At 27.0% G+C, this 8,090-nt stretch overlaps 1 pseudogene across 1 annotated transcript; it reads right to left on the bottom strand.

Annotated features, from left to right (window-relative positions):
- Positions 1 to 1,254: 1,254 nt before the first annotated feature.
- On the bottom strand, positions 1,255 to 2,089 carry LOC149144745 (photosystem II 22 kDa protein, chloroplastic-like; annotated as a pseudogene). The gene is made up of 2 exons (XR_016264182.1): positions 1,903 to 2,089; positions 1,255 to 1,694 (listed from the first exon to the last, which is right to left on the bottom strand). The product of XR_016264182.1 is annotated as a photosystem II 22 kDa protein, chloroplastic-like (transcript).
- Positions 2,090 to 8,090: the final 6,001 nt, after the last annotated feature.

Genomic DNA, 8,090 nt, shown 5'->3' with positions numbered 1-8,090 from the left:
ATTTATACATGTATTAACTTAATTGTTAATTTAATCAACTAATTATAATGATCAAATATTTGAAACGTTTTTAATTTTTCTAAAAAATATTTAATAAATTAATTACTCTAAATATTTTGAAATTTTCATTTTTTATTTTTCTAAAAAATATTCAATAAATTAATTACTCCAAATATTTTGAAATTTATAAAATATATATAGAAAGCTATAATATTCAAACCCGTTGAAAATTTCAAATTCTAATATTTTGAAATTTCCCTCAAACACCTAAATTGAAATTAAAAATAATCACGCTAAACATTTTGAAATATGAAATATACACTAAAAACATATAACACTCAAACCCTTTGAAAGTTTCAAATTCAAACATTTTAAAATTTCTCATCAAACACTTAAATTAAAGTTAAAAATAATGCAAATACCAAATTTAATGTTAACATAGATGATACATACTTGAATTTTGTAAAAATAAAACATTTAATAAAACAGAAATAATTTGTTACTATGCAATTAAATTTTAGAGAGATAGTTACTATACTATTACATTTTATGATAATAAATGTGTTTAATGTTAACATGGATGATGCATATTTGAATTCTGTAAAAATACAACGTTTAATAAAATAGAGATAATTAGTTACTACACAATTAAATTTTAGAGATAAATAGTTACTATATTATTAAATATTTTAGAAATAAATAGTTACTATACTATTAAATTTTATGATAATAGGTATGTTTGTAGGAGAGCCAAGTATTAAATTTTTAAAAGTATTTTATTATAAATATTATATATATTATAGAATATTTTCATCATCATGAAAATTGTAAAAATGACACGTGTTTAAATTTAAGTTCTTGTAAAGTCTCCACAATTATCTCTCTTAATCGCATCAATATGATAAACCTATAAATATTCAATAACTTACATATATTGGACAAATATATATCATAATGTATTCATTTCAAAAACAACACAACCACCGAAATTTTGTCTTTACTGAATTAGACAACTCGGTCTACATAACAGACACACCAGAGAAGGGCCACAAGGCATAACACCAATGGCAGAACTGTAGTAAAAGACGATTCGTGGTGTCGGGTTGTAAATCTGTATATTCCGACATATAAAGTATTCATATCGTGGCAGCTTCAAGTCTACGGCTGTCCTATTGTATGGAACTTTTCAAGACAACAATGGGAAAACGACTAGATGCCACAGAACTCAAAGAAAAAACTGACCCACACAAAAGCTGGCAAGCACAGTAGCTGATATAATAATATCTCTGGTTTTCAAGATAACAAAATTGATTGTGTGGTATGTATTCCTGCTTACAATATTACAGAAAATTGATTTAAAAAAATAGAAAACTAAAAGGCTGAACTGCTTTCGTCTGGATATTACAATCTCGGCGGCATAAATTTTTTTTTTGGGAGTCGATTCTTCTTATTCTTCTTCATCAACGTCGGTGACGAATTTACCGCTGCCGGGATTCAATGCCGCAAACAAGAAGAACAAAACGTTGAACAAAACCAGCGGTTCGATCTCGCTTACAGGACTCCCGTCTCAATGTTGAGCTGCGCCAGAGCTCCCTTCCCCGTTATGATTTCGCCGATGATGGAGAAGGCGATTCCCAGCTGAGCCAACCTTCCTACGAAGAGCTCGTTCGCTTTTGTAAATCCAAACAAAGGCCCTGCTCAAATTAAAAAATAAAAATCATAGTGTTGTTTAAACATAATTTTATTCGGCTGCTGAATAAAAAAATAAACAAATCGCTCACAAAGATAACAATTCAACTTATTATTATTTATAATTTTATAAAATATTACGTAAATAATGAAATTCAAGATTAAAATCTTTATAAATCACAAGACAAAAAAAAATCGAAATTATTGCCATACCACTTTCTTTGAGGCCGACAGCAGATCTGAAGTCCTTTCCAGGATCTATCAGGGATTCGGGAGTCGGTTCGTCCACAAATTTCCCTCTGTCGCCCAATGCTCCGATGGCTCCCAGCAACGTGAAGAGAATAAATAAGAGCAGAGGCCCTGCCTCGTATATAGCAAGCAAGTTTAGCTGCGACAGGAGTTATCCTTCTCAGCGATGCTCGAGAAACACATCAACAAACAATCACTTGACACTTTAGTGTTGGATATAGAAAGCAATTCAATTCCTTGGCTATCTTACAATGAATAAAATTATGGGTATTACCCAAATTAATCAGCACAATTACCTTTTTCTTCTTGATATACCCTTCTATCTTGAGAGTTTGAGGAGTGGTAATTCTTGCCAATGCATTACAAGAAATGGTTGGATTCATTTCTTCTTTCTCTATGGTTGGTTCCTGGTGTATATCCTCATCTTTTGATGTTTCTTGTTCTTTCTCTTCTTCCTCTTCACAAACTATGTAAAATAATTTATTCTCAACAGGCTTGTGACCTTTAGTGTATTTTCTATCACAACTATAATAAATTCCTTTTGCTCTTTTTTTCCCTCTAATTGTTGTGGTGTCAACGACTTAACAATTCTTGGATGATGAAATGATTAGACCTCCTTGGTATATATAGGATTCTACAAGGTCACAATATAATCAAAGTCTACATAAAAATAATAATGTAAGGGCACAACAATAATAATAGTGTTGTTCTATGAGGCACAACAATAACAATATGGGGGATACATGGGTATGCAATAATAATAGCGGGTTACACTAACAATAATAATAAGGGGCTACACTAGTATTATAGAGACCTAACTTAGGATTCTGAAACTTATTTGAGAATCACCAAGAAGGTCTAATGCCCTCTCATAAAAGCTGCAATACACTTATTATATCACACATTCATCAACCATCAAATACCTATCAAATCCCAAACAAGTCATAGCTAAAGTACATTACAAACCATGCTCATAACCAACATATAACCAGATTAATAACCATGACATAAAATCCATCAAATCATCATAATAACAAGTACAAGTTCTCATAGATTACAATAAGAAAATAACTCTTATTAACTTATGCAAAAACCAATCAAGTGAGGACTTCCACGTACCACATGGCCATAGATTGGGTTGAACCAAATCTTTCTCTTAGCCAATCACCTCCGTGCCATATTCCATGCATGAATGTGGGATCTCAAGACATAAACAACCAGGGATTCCTAAAGACCCTCGCTATGTTGATCTCACCAAAACTAGTCAAGAGATCACAAATTTCAAAACAAGCTTGGATGCCTCATAGTTTTTTCACCAATACCTTGAGAAATTTTCCTATTTCCACCCACTTGACGAGGGCTTCCTGGAGATTAGACCACCTCCACCCCGAACCCTTGGGAATTTTCTCGAGGCTGCCTCACTCGGTTCCAAATCATTTCGACAATCCAAAGCCCAACCGAGAAAAGAATCCCATCACACAATGACTATTTGGAAATGGCAAGACAAGGATGAAACCACTGTCAAACCAAGAAAAACCCACGCCAATGAAATCAAATGAACCAAATGAACTAATACATGTACCACACATTCACACTTCAACCAGGGAATCACACATATAACATGTTACCTGAAAAGTCCTCCTGTTGAAGCTGCTTGATCCAACCTTACTAGTTTGTGCTTTGCTTTGCTTTTCCTTCCTTTCCTTTCCTTTTTCCAATGCTAGAGTGCTCCAAAAATGCCCATGCATTCAAGAGTATAAGAGAATAAAGAGAGTTTCAAAACTAAACTAACAAAAGCTAAACTAGCAAAAGCTATGAACTGGTTCTAAGAAGCCTTTTGATTATCGAGACTTTTATTTTCTTCATTTTCCTCTATTTTCCTTCAGTTTTCCTCCTCATTGCAAATTCCCTTTTCTCCTATTTTCCTTCATTTTTCATGAATAAATGTCAATTAATACTTCTTTTCTTTTGCCAATGCCTTTGTCAATTTCCTTAGCATAATAAACTGAAGGTAACACCCACTAGTATGTTTTGCTCAACATTCAGCTTGGAATATGTATCGGATGTCCTTCGTCTATTATTCTTTATTACATGAACTTTTAAGGTAGAGCTGTAACAACATATTAATGATAATTATAATAATAATGAAAATGAAAAAAAAAGGTTAAATTTATAAATCTATATTGAATGTGCATAAATAATAAAGTATGTTTAATTTAAATAATTTTATTTATCAATTTATAAAAGAAAGTGTGTGTGTGTGATGATGATTAATGTCCATTAAGACCAATATGGCTTATCGAACTTTAATAAAGTAAGAGATTAATTGAGATTATTTAATATTTTATTTCTATGATTGAAAAGAAGGGAGAGAAACATTGCTAGGTTGGGCAATACAAGAAAATATGTTTTTCATCTTCAACCTGCTCAGTATCTCAAAGTTGACAAACTCTTTTGTCCCAAGGTGTTTTGGGAATTGACCAATGCTCCATTTGACTTTGAAGCTCATGAGAATTAGTTCTTATCTTCGTAATGTTCATTTTCTTCTTAGCACTAGTTCAGTTGGAAAGACAAATCTAGTTATCAATATTGGGATTAATCACCTCCTTATAATACCTTAGTTTCTTTTTTCCTTCTAACTCCTTACATTCCCACAACTTTTCCTTAATTTTATAAGTAATCAGGATAGATCCATCTTAAGCATAAATAAAGCATGCATAGAAAGGGATCAAATCTCTTCATGTGGAAACCTCTTTTAGAGTGCAAAATTAAAAAAAAAATAAATCATCCCTCATCTTTTGATAGATTCCAATGAATTTGTAGTGGTTCTCTCTCTATATATATACAATGTGCAATGTTTCATTGTTTAAATTTTATTTTTGAATGTTATATAGAGTACATAATCTATACAATGTGCAATGTTTCATTTTTTAAATTTTATTTTTGAATGTTATATAGAGTACAAAATTTAAAATTGTAAGTTGAAAAAATCTTTGCTGGATTTCAAGGGAAATTAGCAAAAACATATCTGAAAAATGACCAAAATGTAAAAATAAGACTACTTCAAACATTTTAAAGTTTTTTTTTTCAATTGCTTTATATTATATATATGCATATTTTTTTTTAGCAATATATAATATAGACATAGTTGACATTAAAATATTTTACATATCATGTGCATTGGACCACATAGTCCACATTAAAATGGTTTATTTTTGTTATTAATATATTTTAAATTATAGACCACATAGTCCACATTAAAATGGTTTATTTTTGTTATTAATATATTTTAAAATATACATGAATATACTTAATCCTACATATTAAAAATTGAATGAATTACATATAACCCTCTTATTATTCTTGTTAGGAAGTATTTAATATTTAATATTTTTTTACTTTCATTTTTTTTGGACATTGAATATTTTATTATATAAAACATTAAAATATTTTTTTAACATTTTTTTCTATATATAGATATATATAAAATTAATATCAATATAAATTAGTTAACATAAATTTTCAAGTGGTTTATTTAAATTTTGTGTTGAAATATTTTTGAAAAGTGTTATAATTGCTTTATCACTTTTTAAATTTGATATGAAATTATGTTATGTCATGTGAACATTGAAATATTGTAATATTTTTACTACATTAGTTTGTAGTATCATCAACAAATCAAGTTGTTACTTTGACATTATTGATTTTTTATAATGATTTTAATTAAAACTATCTAAACATGTATATTCATTTTTTTTGTTATAGTGGACATTGTTTTTCCATTTAGAGAATATTTATACACATCCCCTCATATTTTTTAATATTATCCTTATCATCCAAGATGATATCCTCCTTTACCCCCTAATGGTCTAGCCAAGAGTGGGCATCCTTATGACCTTGAGCTGGAGGTGGGGGTTTTGCCTAAAGTTATAAGCAATTTTGGCTTCTCTGTTGTATAGCTTCTTCTTCTACATAAGATACCTAATCATAGTCATGCTTTCAATGACTATGATTATATTTTTACCTCAAGGTGATTTGTAAGTAAGTATGTACGTATGTCCTCAACTTGGAGTTGACACATGTCCTTGTTAAAATAGAAATAAAATATTCCCTAAATAAATCCACTTATGTGAATATCAACTTCATTTATATTTATATAACGAAAAGAAATGTTAAAAGAAAATATTTTAATGTTATAATAAAATATCTAATGTAGGTTATGAATAAAATATTTTGATATGAATTAATATTGATGCATATTTAAAAATATATAGCATTCAATAACACAATTTAAAAAATAAAAAATTATAGAAAAATTACATATTGTTTTTTTTTACAAATTAAAATAAACATGCACCTCAAAAAATTTGATCCCTTCATCCTCTCAACTCATGCTAGATTTATGCTTAGGATGGATCTATGCTTGTAGTAATACAATTGTTTCTAATTTAAAATAATAATAATAAATTCAAATAAAATCAAATATTTATTTTATAAATATGAAATAATATATTATGATGTTTTTGGTTCAATTTTCCAATTAACTCATGTTTCCATTAGAATAGATGTGATGCATCTAGTATTGTAGTAATATTAGATGGAATCCAACCAAGTTAATTCTAAAACTATCTCATTTATCAATTTCATTATTATTCAATATTATTCTTTATGTATAAAATATCTTATTTTAAATATTATACATATGTAAATGATAAATTAGTTTAACTTAATTTTTGATAAATAAAAATAATTCAAATATTTTTTATTATTAATTTTTAATTTTAATAAAAGACTATAATTATATTATTATATAAATATTATACAATATTTTTAAAAATTATTTATTTTATAAATATAAAATTATTTATTTAATTATAAAATCACTTATTTTTCAAGATAATATAAATTCAATATAATTTAAATAATATAAATATATAAATATAAAACTAAAATGATTTTAACTTTATAATTCTCCATAATTAATTAAATGTGTTTTTTATTTATGAAGACATATGGAATATACTTTTAGATATGTGTATTAAGGAATCTATATAAATTATATTTATACAGGTGTTAACTTAATTGTTAACTTAATCAACTAATTATAATATCAAATATTTTAAACATTTTTAATCTTTCTAAAAAATATTTAATAAATTAATTACTCTAAATATTTTGAAATTTTCATTTTTAATTTTTCTAAAAAATATTCAATAAATTAATTACTCCAAATATTTTGAAATTTATGAAATATATACAGAAACCTATAATATTCAAACCCCCAGAAAATTTCAAATTTTAATATTTTAAAATTTCTCTCAAACATCTAAATTGAAATTAAAAATAAATCATTCTAAACATTTTGAAATATGAAATATACACTGAAACATATAACACTCAAACCCTTTGAAAGTTTCAAATTCAAACATTTTAAAATTTCTCATCAAACACTTAAATTGAAGTTAAAAATAATGCAAATACAAATTTAATGTTAACATGGATGATACATATTTGAATTTTGTAAAAATAAAACATTTAATAAAACATAAATAGTTAGTTATTACGCAATTAAATTTTAGAAATAGGTAGTTATTATATTATTACATTTTATGATAATAAATGTGTTTAATGTTAACATGGATGAGTAAATATACAACATTTAATAAAATAGAGATAATTAATCACTACACAATTAAATTTTAGAGATAAGTAATTACTGTATTATTAAATATTTTAGAAATAAATAGTTACTATACTATTAAATTTTATGATAATAGGTACGTTTATAGGAGAGCGAAGCATTAAATTTTTAAAAGTATTTTATTATAAATATTATAGAATATTTTCATCCTCATGAAAATTGTAAAAATGACAAAAGTTTTTTTTAAGCCAACATTGAAATTTAAGTTCTTGTAAACTCTCCACAAATACTTCTCTTAATGCCATCAATATGATAAACCCATAAATATTCAATAAGTTATATATAATTGGACAAATATACATCATAACGTATTCATTTCATATAATTGGACAAATATACATCATAACGTATTCATTTCAAAAACAACACAGCAACTGAATACTTAGACAACTTGGTCTACATAAAAGACACACCAGAGAAGGGCCACAAGGCATAAAAGCAATGTCAGAAC

This window comes from Pinus tabuliformis, chromosome X (assembly GCF_031772625.1).
Source record: "Pinus tabuliformis cultivar Carrire ecotype Pingquan chromosome X, CPIR1, whole genome shotgun sequence".
Lineage (NCBI taxonomy): Eukaryota > Viridiplantae > Streptophyta > Pinopsida > Pinales > Pinaceae > Pinus > Pinus tabuliformis.
Note: the sequence above shows the minus strand (reverse complement) of the source record. Positions and strands in the feature narration are given on the sequence as shown.